Source organism: Coenobita brevimanus, chromosome 48 (assembly GCF_032717465.1).
Source record: "Coenobita brevimanus isolate Jiangsu-jjx chromosome 48, ASM3271746v2, whole genome shotgun sequence".
Lineage (NCBI taxonomy): Eukaryota > Metazoa > Arthropoda > Malacostraca > Decapoda > Coenobitidae > Coenobita > Coenobita brevimanus.
Genome location: NC_137001.1, coordinates 5,872,656 through 5,889,339, shown reverse-complemented (window position 1 = coordinate 5,889,339; position 16,684 = coordinate 5,872,656). Strand labels below are relative to the sequence as shown.

Below are 16,684 nucleotides of genomic sequence, written 5' to 3'. Positions count from 1 at the left end.
GTTGGGTGTTTTGATATTCCTTGGTGTGTGTGAATGTGCTGCCATGTAGTGTAGTGGATGATGTGGGTTTGTGGTGGCTGCGGCGAGAATTTGGGTGTCTCTCATATCTAGATGACCCTTGACTTTGAGGACTTCGGTTTTTGGTGTAGGTGGTCTGTGGCTGTGCAGCCTGTGATTATTTTCAGGGCTTGTTCTGTATGGTCTGTAGAGTTTTGTAGTGTGTTTTAGTGAGGTTGGAAGCCCAAGCAGGGGTTGCATAATTCATCACTGAATGTATGTATTGTTGGTATACTGTGGTGGTGGTTTCTTTGTTGTGTCCAAACGTTGTGTGGGCAAGTGACTAAGTCTTGTGTTAATTTATCTTTAATGTTTGTGATGTGTTGTTTAAATGACATTGATGTATTGTATGTTACACCAAGGATTGTGTGTGTGTGTGTGTGTTAGGGGAGTGTTGTTTATGATGAGGTGTGGAATGTGACTGTGTTTTGCCATCCAGTTTGTGAAAAGGGTCATTAGATTTGGCTGGGACTATTTTAAGTCTGTTTGTGAACCATTCGTGTAGTGTGTTGAGGTAAGGTTGGAGGATGTGTGCAGCTGTGTTTGCGTTTTGGTGTGTACACGTAGGTGTTATGTCATACACATAGGAAGCTAGGTGTATCTGTGGTGTGTGGGATGTGGGTATGTCATGCACGTATAAGTTAGCGAGAGTAGGGGACAAAACACATCCTTGAGGGACGCCATTTGTGAAGTTTCTATGTTCGAAGACTGACTGGCAAATGTTACATGTGTTCATCTGCCTGCTGAATAGTTTGCCAGCCATCTTCTTGTGTTATCTGCACGATAACAAAAGTCAGTTTTGAATAATGGTACACATACCGTAAACTAGGGTGAATTAAAAAAAAATTAAAATGTTTCATATATAATCATAGCAAATATAGTAATGGGTGTCCGAACTTGTACTAAAGCTTTGGTGAATTCGGACACACTGTATAAATTCGTACATAAATAGAAAATGAATGCATATGACTACCCTGGGTTCCCAGTTTAGTCTCGGACGTATGTGGGGCCATTTCGGACGCTCTGGGGCTTTTAAAAAAATGTTCTTGCAGTACAAAAATAATGCCACTCCCTGACAAAATAAGCTAATGACTATAATGAAATATGAACACAACAGCAATTTTATTTTTTTCTATCTACCTATCTATCTATTGCCAGACGCCTCAATCCCGTTTGGGGTGGCCACAAACAAATCGCCTCCAAGTTGCCCTGTCCCCCGCGATTTAATTGCCCTGCTCCCAACTCACACCCCCCTCTCTCATATACCTCTCCACCCCATCCCTCCATCTCATCCTCGGCCTCCCCCTCCCTCTTCCCCCCTCCACCTCACTCACATACACTCTCTTCGTCAGTCTTTCACCCTCCATCCTCTCCACATGGTCAAACCACCTCAGTGTGTTCCTCATAACGCTTCCTATCACATCCACATCCACACCACAACGCTCCTTTATATCCTCATTCGTCAGCCTGTCTCTCCACGTGACTCCACAGGCTCCTCTTAAATAACTCATTTCCACTGCTCTCACTCTTGACTTGTGTTCTTCCAACAATGTCCAAGTTTCATTTCTGTACGTTAGAGTTGGTATCACAATACTGTCATGTAGTAACTTTTTCACTTCCATGCTCACTTCCCTGTTTCTTATCACTGCTTTCAAGGAACCAGCAACCTTTCTTCCCTGCTGTACCCTTTCAAGCACTTCACCCTCCAAACCTCCATCCTTACTCATCACACTACCCAAATACTTAAACGTACTCACATTTTCCAATTCCTCACCATCCAACCTCGCTGTACATTCACTAACTTCACCTCTCTCAAAGACCATCACTTTACTCTTCCCTACATTCACCTTTAGGCTCCGTTTCTTACATACTCTCTCAAACTCATCCACCAAGCCTTGCAGCTCCCCTTCGTCTTCACTCAACAACACAGTATCATCTGCAAACAACAGTACAGGGAGTTTCCAAACACTATCCTCTCTCACCAGGGCCACTCCAACATCCACTACCCTACCTTGTACCTCTTTTATTACCCCATCCATGTACAGATTGAATAACCATGGAGACATGACACATCCCTGTTTCAAACCAACTTTCAAAGAGAAAAATTCACTTAGTTCACCATCCACACGCACTGCAGCCTTCGCACCATCATACATACTCTTCACAGCATTCAACAACTTCCCATCTACTCCATATATTCTTAACACTTTCCACAATCCTTGTCTATCCACCCTGTCATATGCTTTCTCCAAATCCATGAAAGCCGCATACAACTTCTTTCCCTTCTCTAGAAACTTTTCCACTAAAGATCTAAGAATGAATATCTGATCTACACAACCTCTTCCCTTCCTAAAGCCTCCCTGTTCTTCTCCAACTAATTTCTCTGTTCTTTCTCTAACTCTGTCTATAAGTATCCTACCATACACTTTTCCTATTATACTAAGAAGACAAATGCCCCTATGATTACCACACACTTCTTTTTCCCCTTTTCCTTTGTCTATTTATCTATCTATCTATAGCCCGACGCCCTAATCCCGCAAAGGGTGGCCGCAGACAAAACGCCTCCAAGTCATTCTGTCACCCACCATTTGACTCCCCTCCCACCAACTCACCCCCCCCTCCCTCATATACCTCTCAACTCCATCCCTCCACCTCATCCTCGGTCTACCCCTCCCTCTCCCTCCCTCCACCTCACCTACATACACCCTCTTAGTCAGTCTTTCATTCTCCATTCTCTCCACATGTCCAAACCACCTCAGTGTATTTCTCCTAATCTTTTCAACCACATCCACATCCTTTGTACAAGGGAATAATTATACCTGACTTCCAATCCTCCAGGACTCTACCTTCCTGCCAGGCCAATCTGCACATCTTCCACATCCATTCTACTACTATCTCTCCCCCATGCTTCAGCATTTCACCACACAATCCCTCAATTCCTGGGGCTTTCCCCAATTTAACTTCCTTCACTGCGTCCACAACTTCTATCCTACTGATTTCTTCCTGTCTTCTTACCTCCCTCATTCTCCCAGCCATTCCCCAGCCACTTATACTCGCATTACTTCCTTGGTTTAAATAAAACATATTAGAACACATGTAGATAAGATAAATCTAGCAACAAACCTTAGTACTGTACATGGAACAATCATTTCTTGACTAATAATTTCGTTTTTGGGAGACTGATGGATTATAAGTTACAGGTGATATTTAACATAGTTATTTGGCTTTACCAGTTTTTTGCTTGCCTTTTTCACTACGATAAGGACCTTGATCTCCACCAGTTCTTTTCTTAAATGTTCGAGTCATTGGGTGACCTTGTTTAAACAGGTATACCATAAAAGCTCAAGAGTATACCTGTAAATGATACATATGAACCCAATTACACACAGTATCCACATCTGGCAAATTATAAGCAATTGTACATTGTAAAAAGTGTTACTTTTTCGTTCATACTCCCCCTGACCGAATTCACCCCATGTCCGAACTGACTCCAATTTGCCTTAAAATTTTAAAAATTTCATTAAATGCCCAGTTAAGAGATTAATTGAGAAGATAACGCCAATTACTTACTTTGCACTTTCACACTACGCATGAAAGTACATCCGGGCACTGAAGATTTTCCTGCATCTATTCATTAACATTTCTGCCAAAGAAAGTTTACCAATGTTACAAATTTTATTCTTTTTACATATGTATGCTTTTTAGTATATATTTGGTATGTGTCACGTGATATATTAAGTATCTTTATACACGAAAGTAGAGTAAAGAATTACAAACAATTGGGAGCAAACAGATTTCCAATATGTTTATTCATTAATTATTAATTAATTTAAACAACTTTTTATTGCAATAATATCCGAATTCGCCCCGAGTCCGAATTCACCCCAGTTTACGGTACGCTTTATCTGATGCAGTAAAAGCATCTTACAATACCAGTTCTTCTTCTTCCTGATTGTCTGTTACATATAGTTTTCACATTATTTCTGGGGTGGTACATAAGCATTTCCCTCTTGTTTTTTAGCTGTGCTCTGCTGTGTCAACTCTTTATTTGCCTGCTGTAATGGCAGAAGAGACTGTCCTAACCTAAGTGTTTAACTAAACCTAACCTACCCTAGCTTAACTGTACCTAATAATTTCATTTGATCTAACCTAACCTAACCTAGCCTCCACTTGGAATGCTGGGAAACGAAAACCACCTTTGAGTACGTAAAACAAAACAATCGTAGGTACAGCTTTAGGAACATGATGATAAAAACAGTGGGGACTTTTTCAGCAGTTAAAGGTAATTTACCACCTGAAAACAGTCATAATAATACAGAAAACAAACTGGAGGAATATGAATTGAATTGGTAAGGTCCTTCTACTCGTTCAAGTAAAGTGTATGTTTAACTGGATAATTACTACACCACACAAAAACTGACAACAGCTTAAAAAATTCGGCGTTGTTTACCAACCATCTCTCCAACTGGGAACATCAGTGTATCCCGTGTCAAAGCGATGGCAAACTTAATGATTTAACCAAACCTAATCTAATCCAGCCTAACCTCACTTGCGTTTCACAGCCGGCTTTCAAATCTAAAAATACACCATGAATGTTAAATATGGCCGGCGCAGAAGGCGAAATATTTTACACTTTCTAAATCTTCACTTTCAGCTTTCAGAAGTTGTTTATAAAAATCTTTAGTAGCTGTGGCAATCCAGGAAAAGTAACCTGTGAAACATTCAATAAAAAACATGGAAAGGCCACGCCCGTTTGGTAAAGAATTAATCAGTTCTGTACGCATTTATAATTTAGCATATCAGACATCGATAACACAGTAACTTACGGTTGGTGTCCATCCCTCAGTGACGCAGTGAACACCCTCCACACGATCGTCCTGACGGGGAAATTATCAAGTACACTTCACCACAGCACAGTCCACACCAGCGTTGCCACACTTTTGGATGGGAATTTTCGTACCGGCTCTTCAAAATTATCGTATTTTTGGTGGAATTATCGTACCTTATTAAATTCACTATTGTACTTTAACCCTTTAACCGCGGGTGTCATTCCAGAATGACGTTGCAAAAACTGGACCAAACCGCGGGTGTCATTCTCGAATGTTTGTGAATATTTTGAATACCCCGCGTTTTTTCCGTGCGCCAATTGTTTCAAGGGAGAGTAGCTATTAAGTTCTTTCACTCCAGCCGACCCCCACCTCCCTCTTTCCCCCCTGGGGCCCCACCTCCCACCCCCTGGGCCCCCCACCCCACCCCTGACCAAGCGCGCATCAGTATCTGTCCAGCTGTGTGAGTGACAACACATGTTGATGTGGCAGTGAAGTGCAGGCAATTACAGTGCCTTTTACCTGTCTCAGTGAACACAGAGTGGGTGTTTATCGTATGTGCAGTGTTCATATATGTTTATAGTATTATTATCAGAATGTGATTGGCATTTGGTAATGGTGTGTGAGCGAAAAATAGTGATTACAACACTGCTGATGTGGCAGTGAAGTGCAGGCAATTACAGTGCCTTTTACCTGCCTCAGTGAACACAGAGTGGGTGTTTATCGTATGTGCAGTGTTCATATATATTTATAGTATTATTATCAGAATGAGGTTGGCATTTGGTAATGGTGTGTGAGCGAAAAATAGTGATTACAACACCGCTGATGTGGCAGTGAAGTGCAGGTAATTACAGTGCCTTTTACCTGCCTCAGTGAACAAAGAGTGGGTGTTTATCGTATGTGCAGTGTTCATATATGTTTATAGTATTATTATCAGAATGAGGTTGGCATTTGGTAATGGTGTATGAGCGAAGGTAATGATGTGTGAGCAAAAAATAGTGATTTTACACCCCTCACTTCTAACGGCACTGCCCGTCCTGTGAAAGTCAACAAAGTCATGAAACCTACATCAATGGAAAGCTGAAGGTTAGTACTTTCTAATGGTACCTTATTTTTTTCTCTAGCTTTATTCTGTGCAGAGTTATTAAGGTTTAAAGGTTTGTTTACATTTGGCTGAAACCCCCGCGGGAGAGGACAGTCAGACCAAAACAATACCCGCGGTTAAAGGGTTAATAATCTATGGATTTTAAAACTGTCGCCGATACCTTGGTGTATTTACTGAAAACTTACCCATTACAATAAATATTCATCAGTACCTTAATTTTGTTAGGTACTGACGTATACTTTGGTGTATATTTATCACTTTATTTTGTATCAAACTAATTAGGGCACACCATGAAAATCGCATGATAATATTATTATAACAATATAATCATATCTTTTATTACAAAAATAATGTTACAAAAAATAGCTTTTGTGTCACTCTAGAAAATCAGTCTGATTAGCAGCAGAATGCAGTCCATAAAACTTAAACAGAGAACTCTTAGAAATGTGCTTCCTCTTGCAGATGATAACTCACCAAGACAATAAAAGAAGTATTTTCAGTGATCACAATTACATTAACCCTTAAGATCACTCATCTGTCAAACTGTGCAACAACTGTGCATGATTAGCTATGCGTGCCACAAAATTTACTGCCACGCTAGCATTCAACCCAAAATTATCATACTAACCGTACGATAATAGAAAATGGTATCGTACATCGTGCCAAAGGCATTATTGTCGTACATATATGATAACTATCGTACTTATGGCAACGCTGGTCCACACAGCCAGCTGATGCCACAAGACTGACAACAATCACTCATCACTGATGCTAATTCCGCCATCTTGCCACTCGCATTTGTCTTTTATCGGTTTATTTTCAAAACCTGGCAAAGTTCCATATATTCATAAATGCCATGGTAATATTTTTGAATGTTTACTTTAAAATATTAAGATTTCAAGTGCACATATACGCGATCTCTAGGAGGGAATTTTTGTTTAGAAAGACGGCGACCATATGGCTTTAGAGTTTGATTGTTGCCCTTTAGTTAGGACGTATCAATGATGTGTCTGTGTACACATCACTCAGCTGTATAACATGGAGGGCTATCACCTCAGCGAGTGTGTGACTTATGGCCGTCATATTGAAACACCTGCATTCTTCACCTTCACCATGGTAATCTTGGCTTAGTCTCTGTTTCCCTGCTCCTTCTATGTATACTGAAAATCATCATCATCATCATCATCATCATCATCCAGACCTCCTTTCCCACCCCAGGGCAGGGTGAGGAGCAGCAACTTCCAGCATTCATCACGTTCGCGCGCCTGGAGAAATGCCAGATGTCACCAGTATTTTAATTTTTCAGATGGAGAAAAAATCACATGTAGGGCAATAATTGAATGTCCTTTTTCATGCATCTTACTTGTTGTAAAGACACATAAATATTCTATTTCTTCTCTTTTAAACAGTATTGTGTCAATGCAGCATGAACAAAAGTAATTATAAAAAAACATTCCACAGCGGTTACAGCCTGGTTTATGCATGCATAGAAATATATATGTATATCTTTATCCAATACCAGAAATTAGTTATAATTTATACTAACAAATTAAACTCCCTATGAGTAAGAATAAAACTCAGTTCACTTCAAATAAACATGTCGATATTTATATGCTGCCTGAAGTAAAACAAGATTTCCGAGGAAACCGAAACATCCGTCTGTCTTCACTGGCTGATCTGCTCATCACCTGTGCCTACTTCGTACGTCTGGCAGCGCTAAGCCTTGGTAAACCCTAAAATTTTAGAGTCTAATAAATATTAATAAAATACCCGCCGCCGGACCACCCATCCCACCACCCCCCACCCCACCACCGGGCCGCTACCACACCACCACCCCAGGAGGACACGACGGTGGGGCTAGTGACCCAGGTCAAGAGGGTCACCAGGACACTACTGTCCTGAGTCCCTTTTCCCCGCAACTACCCGCCTGTCAAGTTCAAATTACGGGCGGGATTTTTTTTTTTCTCGAACTTTTTGCAGTTTTCGGACCATTTTGGGAATATTGGATCCCAGGACGATTATGTCCGGTTAGTGGGGATGTTCGGATATTAGAAGGATTACTGTATATCCAAGATAACTGAAGATAGGACAATATGAGCCTTGTTCAGTACTTATTATTACAAGCCAAACCTTACAGTACCTATTCAAACACACGTCTTACCTCACTTTAATTGTCTAACCTAACAATATAAACAAGCCCAACCAAAAATAACCTACTGGTAACCTAACTTACGCAAGCCAACCCTAACCTAACCTAACACAGTCCAAACTAACTTTATTTAACCATAAACTAGCCCAATCTAACCTAAACTAACCTATGGTAACTTATCCAAACTGAAATATCATAAATTAGGTTTGGAAGTGGTGGCAACCATCATCTACTTACTTGATGTAGTGCTGCCTACTTCTTCCTTAGCCTACATCATTCTTTTTCTGTGCCTGCCCTCCTCTTTTCCTATTACTCCTATCTTTCCTGTCAATTCTTATTGCTATTCTTTCCTTTACAGGTGTCTTTACATTGAGTGACATGCCAAATGGTTTCCTGTAAGCCAAGAAACCATTTACAATGCTGGGTGGTAACCATATAACCAAATCATATGTGCTCCCTACGTGTCAGCAAGTGGGTTGGTGGAGGGTGCCCCTCCCCGTAAAACAACTAACTCAATGACAAATGGCCACCCCTTACGGGATTGTGGCGTCTGGCAATAGAGAGATAGATAGATAATAATTTGGCATTAAAGCATTTATTTAAGGTGGAAATACAAGAACTACAAGTCTTTCACCACTACGATACATTCAATGGAATCAGCTGTTTTTTGTTTATGATTTACACTGGGCCTGGCATGATGCAGTACCTTGATCCATGATGTGTGTGGTATCTAACCCACAGAATGCTTACCTTACCGTGTATTTATCATAATACAAGCTCATCTAAGTCTCTATTTTTGGTAATAATTAGTAATGCCATTGAGTGATTTGCTTCTGTTGGTGGCCTTCATGCCAGCCACCTCAACCTGTAGCCCTGTCCCACTCCAGGACTTTGTGTGTGTGTGTGTGTTTTGCTTTTTTTTTTTGCGGGGGGGGGGGGATTGTGCTTTATACATGGCAGGAAATACAGTGGGTTGGGTTGTTATGAAAATTTAGAGTAGCTCTGGATAAATCAGCAAAGATAAGCATAATTTAGTGCCAAAAACAGCATGCCAAGATGGTGTCCATCTGTCTTCAGCACACCACAAGATGGTGTAGTAGGAGTAGTAGTTGTTCCCTAGGCAGTCTGGCCAAACAGCCATGAGTCCCTAAGGAAGGCCATGGCCGAGACCGGGCTTTCCCATAGAGTTCTCAAGGAGCGATGTTGTGTTGTTGGCGTAGGTCTGTGTGTGCAATGCAGTCTTCCATAATGTGCCTAATAGTACGGGGTGCTGTGTTGCATCCTGGACAGACATCAGCGATGGGGTCATCCAGCCTCTTCTGATAAATTAGAGGGCTGGATGATGGCCACATCTCAGCCTGGCCAGGTGGACCCTGTCTTCACGAGGGAGATAAGATTCACAATGGTGGATATCGAGAGGCTGTGCATGCAGCTGTGTATTGTCTTTGAGTGACTGAATGAAGCGGAGAGTGATTTGAGTATGGATATGCTTCTGCAAGCTGGTCTGAGGCAGGATGGGGAAGAGATGACAGTACAGTAATACCACGATATATGATACCCTTAGATTAGATACCCAGGCTTAATGATGGGGGTAGAAATTGCACTAGAAACTGCACCATACCCCGCCTAACAATGGCTAAACCTCAGTTAAATGATGGGTTTTGATTTTTCTTACCGATTTTGATATTTTAGACTAAAATTGTGTGTTTAGGTTGATTTATAAACTGTTTTTAGACTCTGATTAATGTGTTTTAGCCATAGGTGGGGTGAACATTGTCATTTTGGGGTACAGTTTACTAAGCCTGATTTTCTCCAGACTTATATCTGATGATATTCAGATCTTATTTGTTGGTTTTAGTGAGTTCTTTAAAGGTGTTAAGCTTAGGTTAGCTTTCTTGACAGCTGTTAGGCCATTTAGATTAGCTTTAAACCTTCTTTTGGGGCTCATCTGGGTGGGTTTTGGACTTGGTTTGGGGGGAAACCCAGGGCTGGTAAACAGTCCACAATAAAATATATGTTAAAAGTACCCTGATATACAATACCCCACCTAATGATGGAGTTTTACCTAACCAATTAGACTCTTAAACCGGAGAATGCCTGTATTTGTGTACCAGTATGATACCGTATGTTGGGTGTTTTGATATTCCTTGGTGTGTGTGAATGTGCTGCCATGTAGTGTAGTGGATGATGTGGGTTTGTGGTGGCTGCGGCGAGAATTTGGGTGTCTCTCATGTCTAGATGACCCTTGACTTTGAGGACTTCGGTTTTTGGTGTAGGTGGTCTGTGGCTGTGCAGCCTGTGATTATTTTCAGGGCTTGTTCTGTATGGTCTGTAGAGTTTTGTAGTGTGTTTTAGTGAGGTTGGAAGCCCAAGCAGGGGTTGCATAATTCATCACTGAATGTATGTATTGTTGGTATACTGTGGTGGTGGTTTCTTTGTTGTGTCCAAACGTTGTGTGGGCAAGTGACTAAGTCTTGTGTTAATTTATCTTTAATGTTTGTGATGTGTTGTTTAAATGACATTGATGTATTGTATGTTACACCAAGGATTGTGTGTGTGTGTGTGTGTGTGTGTGTGTGTGTGTGTGTGTTAGGGGAGTGTTGTTTATGATGAGGTGTGGAATGTGACTGTGTTCTGCTGTCCAGTTTGTGAAAGGGGTCATTAGATTTGGCTGGGACTATTTTAAGTCTGTTTGTGAACCATTTGTGTAGTGTGTTGAGGTAAGGTTGGAGGATGTGTGCAGCTGTGTTTGCATTTTGGTGTGTACACATAGGTGTTATGTCATACACATAGGAAGCTAGGTGTATCTGTGGTGTGTGGGATGTGGGTATGTCATGCATGTATAGGTTAACGAGAGTAGGGGACAAAACAGATCCTTGAGGGACGCCATTTGTGAAGTTTCTATGTTCGAAGACTGACCGGCAAATGTTACATGTGTACATCTGCCTGCTGAATAGTTTGCCAGCCATCTTCTTGTGTTATCTGCACAATAACAAAAGTCAGTTTTGAATAATGGTACACATACCGTAAACTGGGGTGAATTCGGATGATTTTTCCATTTTTTTGTGCCATGTAATCTAGTTTTTAATTCAGTCCAAGAGCATAAGTACTGTATGTTGAGCTGGTCCACTAGGGTATTGAATCATATCAGTAAAAAATTTAAAATGTTTCATATATAATTATAGCAAAAATAGTAATGGGTGTCCAAATTTGTATTCAAGCTTTGGTGAATTCGGACACACTGTATAAATTCGTACATAAATAGAAAATGAATGCATATGACTACCCTGGGTTCCCAGTTTAGTCTCGGACGTATGTGGGGCCATTTCGGACGCTCTGGGGCTTTTAAAAAAATGTTCTTCCAGTACAAAAATAATGCCACTCCCTGACAAAATAAGCTAATGACTATAATGAGATATGAACACAACAGCAATTTTATTTTTTTCCTTGGTTTAAATAAAACATATTAGAACACATGTAGATAAGATAAATCTAGCAACAAACCTTAGTACTGTACATGGAACAATCATTTCTTGACTAATAATTTCGTTTTTGGAAGACTGATGGATTGTAAGTTACAGGTGATATTTAACATAGTTATTTGGCTTTACCAGTTTTTTGCTTGCCTTTTTCACTACGATAAGGACCTTGATCTCCACCAGTTCTTTTCTTAAAATGTTCGAGTCATTGGGTGACCTTGTTTAAACAGGTAGTACCATAAAAGCTCAAGAGTATACCTGTAAATGATACATATGAACCCAATTACACACAGTATCCACATCTGGCAAATTATAAGCAATTGTACATTGTAAAAAGTGTTACTTTTATGTTCATACTCCCCCTGTCCGAATTCACCCCATGTCCGAACTGACTCCAATTTGCATTAAAATTTTAAAAATTTCATTAAATGCCCAGTTAAGACATTAATTGAGAAGATAACGCCAATTACTTACTTTGCACTTTCACACTACGCATGAAAGTACATCCGGGCACCGAAGATTTTCCTGCATCTATTCATTAACATTTCTGCCAAAGAAAGTTTGCCAATGTTACAAATTTTATTCTTTTTAAATATGTATGCTTTTTAGTATACATCTGGTATGTGTCACGTGATATATTAAGTATCTTTATACACGAAAGTCTCTATCTATCTATCTATTGCCAGACGCCACAATCCCGTAAGGGGTGGCCATTTGACTAGGAGTTATTTGTTTTACAGGGAGGGGCACTAACCCTCCACCAACCCACTTGTTGACACGTAGGGAGCACGTATGGTTTGGTTATATGGTTACCATCCAGCGTTGTAAATGGTTTCTTGGCTTACAGGAAACCATTTGGCTTGTCACTCAATGTAAAGCCACCTGTAAAGGAAAGAAAAGCAATAACGAATGTACAGTAAAGAATTACAAACAATTGGGAGCAAACAGATTTCCAATATGTTTATTCATTAATGAATTTAAACAACTTTTTATTGCAATAATATCCGAATTCGCCCCGAGTCCGAATTCACCCCAGTTTACGGTACGCTTTATCTGATGCAGTAAAAGCATCTTACTATACCAGTTCTTCTTCTTCCTGATTGTCTGTTACATATAGTTTTCACATTATTTCTGGGGTGGTACATAAGCATTTCCCTCTTGTTTTTTAGCTGTGCTCTGCTGTGTCAACTCTTTATTTGCCTGCTGTAATGGCAGAAGAGACTGTCCTAACCTAAGTGTTTAACTAAACCTAACCTAACCTAGCTTAACTGTACCTAATAATTTCATTTGATCTAACCTAACCTAACCTAGCCTCCACTTGGAATGCTGGGAAACGAAAACCACCTTTGAGTACGTAAAACAAAACAATCGTAGGTACAGCTTTAGGAACATGATGATAAAAACAGTGGGAACTTTTTCAGCAGTTAAAGGTAATTTACCACCTGAAAACAAATACCACCTGAAAACAGTCATAATAATACAGAAAACAAACTGGAGGAATATGAATTGAATTGGTAAGGTCCTTCTACTCGTTCAAGTAAAGTGTATGTTTAACTGGATAATTACTACACCACACAAAAACTGACAACAGCTTAAAAATTCTCTGAAAGGGAATGAAACATGAAAACAGACCTGATCCAAACAAGCATACAGGGTAATTCCTTACCAAACGGACGCAGCGATTCCCCCTGCATTATAACACATTCACATTCTCAAAGTAAGTAATGGTAAATATTTAGAAGTAACCAACGTTTTCTTTTATTATTAGTTTTATGGTTTCCAATGCAAAATACCATGTTTTAATTAGTTTTGACCTTCATTTTGGGGGGAAAATACCCCTTTTGTAATTTTGAGTAAGATTTCCAAAAGTGGGTTTATCCCCCCAAATCAAGATCAAAATTAATTGAAAACACACTATTCTGCACTAACCCAAACTAACCTAACCTAACCTAGGGCCTGACAGACCTAGTGCACATTCCTGCACCAGCCAATATGGCGCGACATTCATCCGCTACTGACAGATAGCCTAACCTAAGCCACTATATGACCACCCCTACAAAATTAGCTGCCCCAACTCAAACTAGCCTTAAAAGGTAAGTCTTGGTTAGAATAGTTCAGGGACGTAATATAATGAAAATCGGTAACGTTGGTTACTTCTAAAGTTATACCAAAGAATTAATCAGTTCCGTATACATTTTTAATTTAGCATATCAGACATGGATAACACAGTAACTTACTGGTGGTGTCTATCCTTGAATGACGCAGTGAACACCCTCCACACGATCGTCCTGACGGGGAAATGATCAAGCTCACCTAGATACCTGTGACACCTGTGACTCACCAATGATTACACACAGTTGAAGCCACAACGCTGACAATCCTATCACTGATGCTGACTACGCCATCTTTCCACTCCATTTATCTCTTGTGCTTTAATGATTTGCCATCAGAACCTGGAAAATTTCCATATATTTCTAAGTGCCCCGTTGATATTTTTGAACGTGTACTTTAAAGACTTTGGATATCAAATGCTTTTCAGTACATTATCTCTCTCTGAAGATTTACAGTTCAGAAAGACGGCGGCCATATTGCTTCATAGTTTGACTGTGGCCCTTTAGTTATGTGAAAAATGTTTACTAGTTCTGGTAAACAAATCGGGGCCCTCTTTCTGGGCACCAAAATGTGAAAAATATTTAATGTATACAAGTGGGTATCCCTGCCGGGGCACCGCTATGTAAGAATTTTCTGGTAAACAACTCGTAGGTCGTTACTCTTCCCTAAAGTTGTCTAAGTAAATCAAACAAGTCTCACAGAGTTAGGCGAAACGTAAATTAAACTTAACTCACCTACAATAACTATCTTCTATCTCATAGCTAATCCCCCCTTGAATTGGCCAATTCTTAAAGGTTACTTAGCTAGTGAAGAGGGAGTGATCGTTAACCGATGACGATGAGGCTGCTTGGTGAAGTTGCTTGAGCAAGCAAGCGTCCTTATGGTGCTTCTGTACAACCTAGCTTGAGAATGACTAGGAACAAAGTGCTAACTCCACCAGATCTAGGAGCAGAGTGAGTGAACGTGGCAAGCCCCAACTCTTCATCGAATTGTGGGTTGCCAACTCTTATTTAATTACAGTACTAAATACAGTTAAATTACATCATGATATGTACAGGGCAAATCTAACAAATTAATCTTAGTTTTACTTAAACTAAAGTTAGACCAAATATTCCCTTTAACTATGTAAATATCTTAATTCCACATCTGCCTTAACAGGAGAATCTTTCCCTGCTTGCCACGTCACCTAACGCGCAGACGCAGTTTAGGTCAGTGGAAAATACCACATAATTACATGTATTTACAAAGTATAGTTGTCCACGGGGGTTAAATGCAGTAGCATTTAATTTATCAATAACAAGAATTATTAAAGAGAACGTAATTTCTGGGTTATTAAAACCGCTTGAACAATTAACAACGGTCTCAATTTTTCCTCTGCCTTTAACCAGGGATAACTATGATAAAAATAGAGAGCGCAACTGCTCTGGGGGAAAATATTTCCCACAGTTTTGGAGCCGGCGGAAAATGATACATTGTATCATGTAATATGACCCTTAGCCAAGAGTTCCCCCCATAGTTCTCGAGAACCTTGTGCTGCGGCCCTACTAGGTCGCGCCTCTTTGACCCGTTTGATCTTCACCATACTCTGGATCCGGAGTGGCTGCTAACTCAAGGGGTACCAGTTTATCAATAGTTTTTATACTGGTATGTCCCCTGCATTTTATTTTTACGAGTCTCATCACCCCTTCAGAATCTGGGTGTGTGGAGATCACTTTAGCTAATGGCCACTGGGATCTTGGCTGTTCAGTCTTCACTAAGACCACGTCTCCTATGTTAATAACTGATTTGTTGCTGGCAGCTTGAGCTCCATAAATCCTCTCGCATAGGCTCAAAAGATACTCTTCGCTCCAATGTCTATTCCAAGTATCCAGCACCCTTTTCAGACGTTGATATCCCTCCCGCAGATGTTGTCCTAAATCATTATTTTCTATGTTAGGATCATCAACTTCTTCCTGGATATCCACACAAGGCATCGGATGGAGCTTCCTGCCATATAACATGTGAGCCGGTTTTAAGGCCTCTAGCGAGTCGCTAGTGTCATCTTGATAAGTCAAGGGTCTATTATTAATCCTGGTTTCAGTTTCAGTTATTACTGTTCTTAAATCTTCTCTCGTGATCTTAGTTCTATGTAGTGTTTTCCTCAGGCAGTTCTTGGCAATACCAATCATTCTTTCGGTGAATCCATTTTGCCATGGAGCTCTTGGAGCTGTGAACTGCCAAATACAATTTCGGATTCCCAGCGCTGACTTAACGTTTGGGTCGTTCATTAGGTTCAACAGTAAAGGTGCTGCTCCAACGAAATTAGTTCTGTTGTCGCTTATTAACTTGCCAGGACAAGACCTTCTAGCGGCAAATCTGCGAAAGACATTGAGGAATGTCTCTGAGCTTAGGTCTTCCGCTAATTCTAGATGGACTGCCCTTGTGTAGGCACAAGTAAATAAACAAATGTAAACTTTATGGGGAGTTTCCTCACCCGTAACAGTTATAGCCCCTGTGCATATGGAAGGGCCGACTTATGTTCACCCTATCCTTCGGTAGGGCTGGTGGTCCTGGGTAGATACAAGGTCGCTGCTCATACCTCCTACAAATGATGCAGTTTTTGAGATATTTTTTAATAACCTGTCTACCCTTAGGAATCCAGTACCTTTCCCAAATTTGGGCTAAGGTCTGCAGTACACCTCCATGGAGAGTGGAATCATGGGCTTCCTTTATAATAAGTTGTACAAAGCATCCACTCTTAGGTAATAAAATGGGATGTTTGGTTTGGATGGGCAAGTCAGCCTTTACCAATCGGCCTCGACATCTTATCAGACCTTTTCCGTCTAAGAACAAGCCTAAATTCTTCATCAGCTTATTCCCTTTTCCAGTGTCTTGGCCTAAAAGTTTATATATTTCCCCGTAAGAATTTTTTTGTACTCTTTTCAGCCAGTATTCTAGGGGATCTAATTTCTGAAAC

General features: G+C 40.4%; 1 pseudogene; it reads right to left on the bottom strand.

Moving 5' to 3' along the window:
* Positions 1 to 16,684, bottom strand: part of LOC145399274 (uncharacterized) — a 326,005-nt pseudogene that overhangs the window by 19,427 nt on the left and 289,894 nt on the right.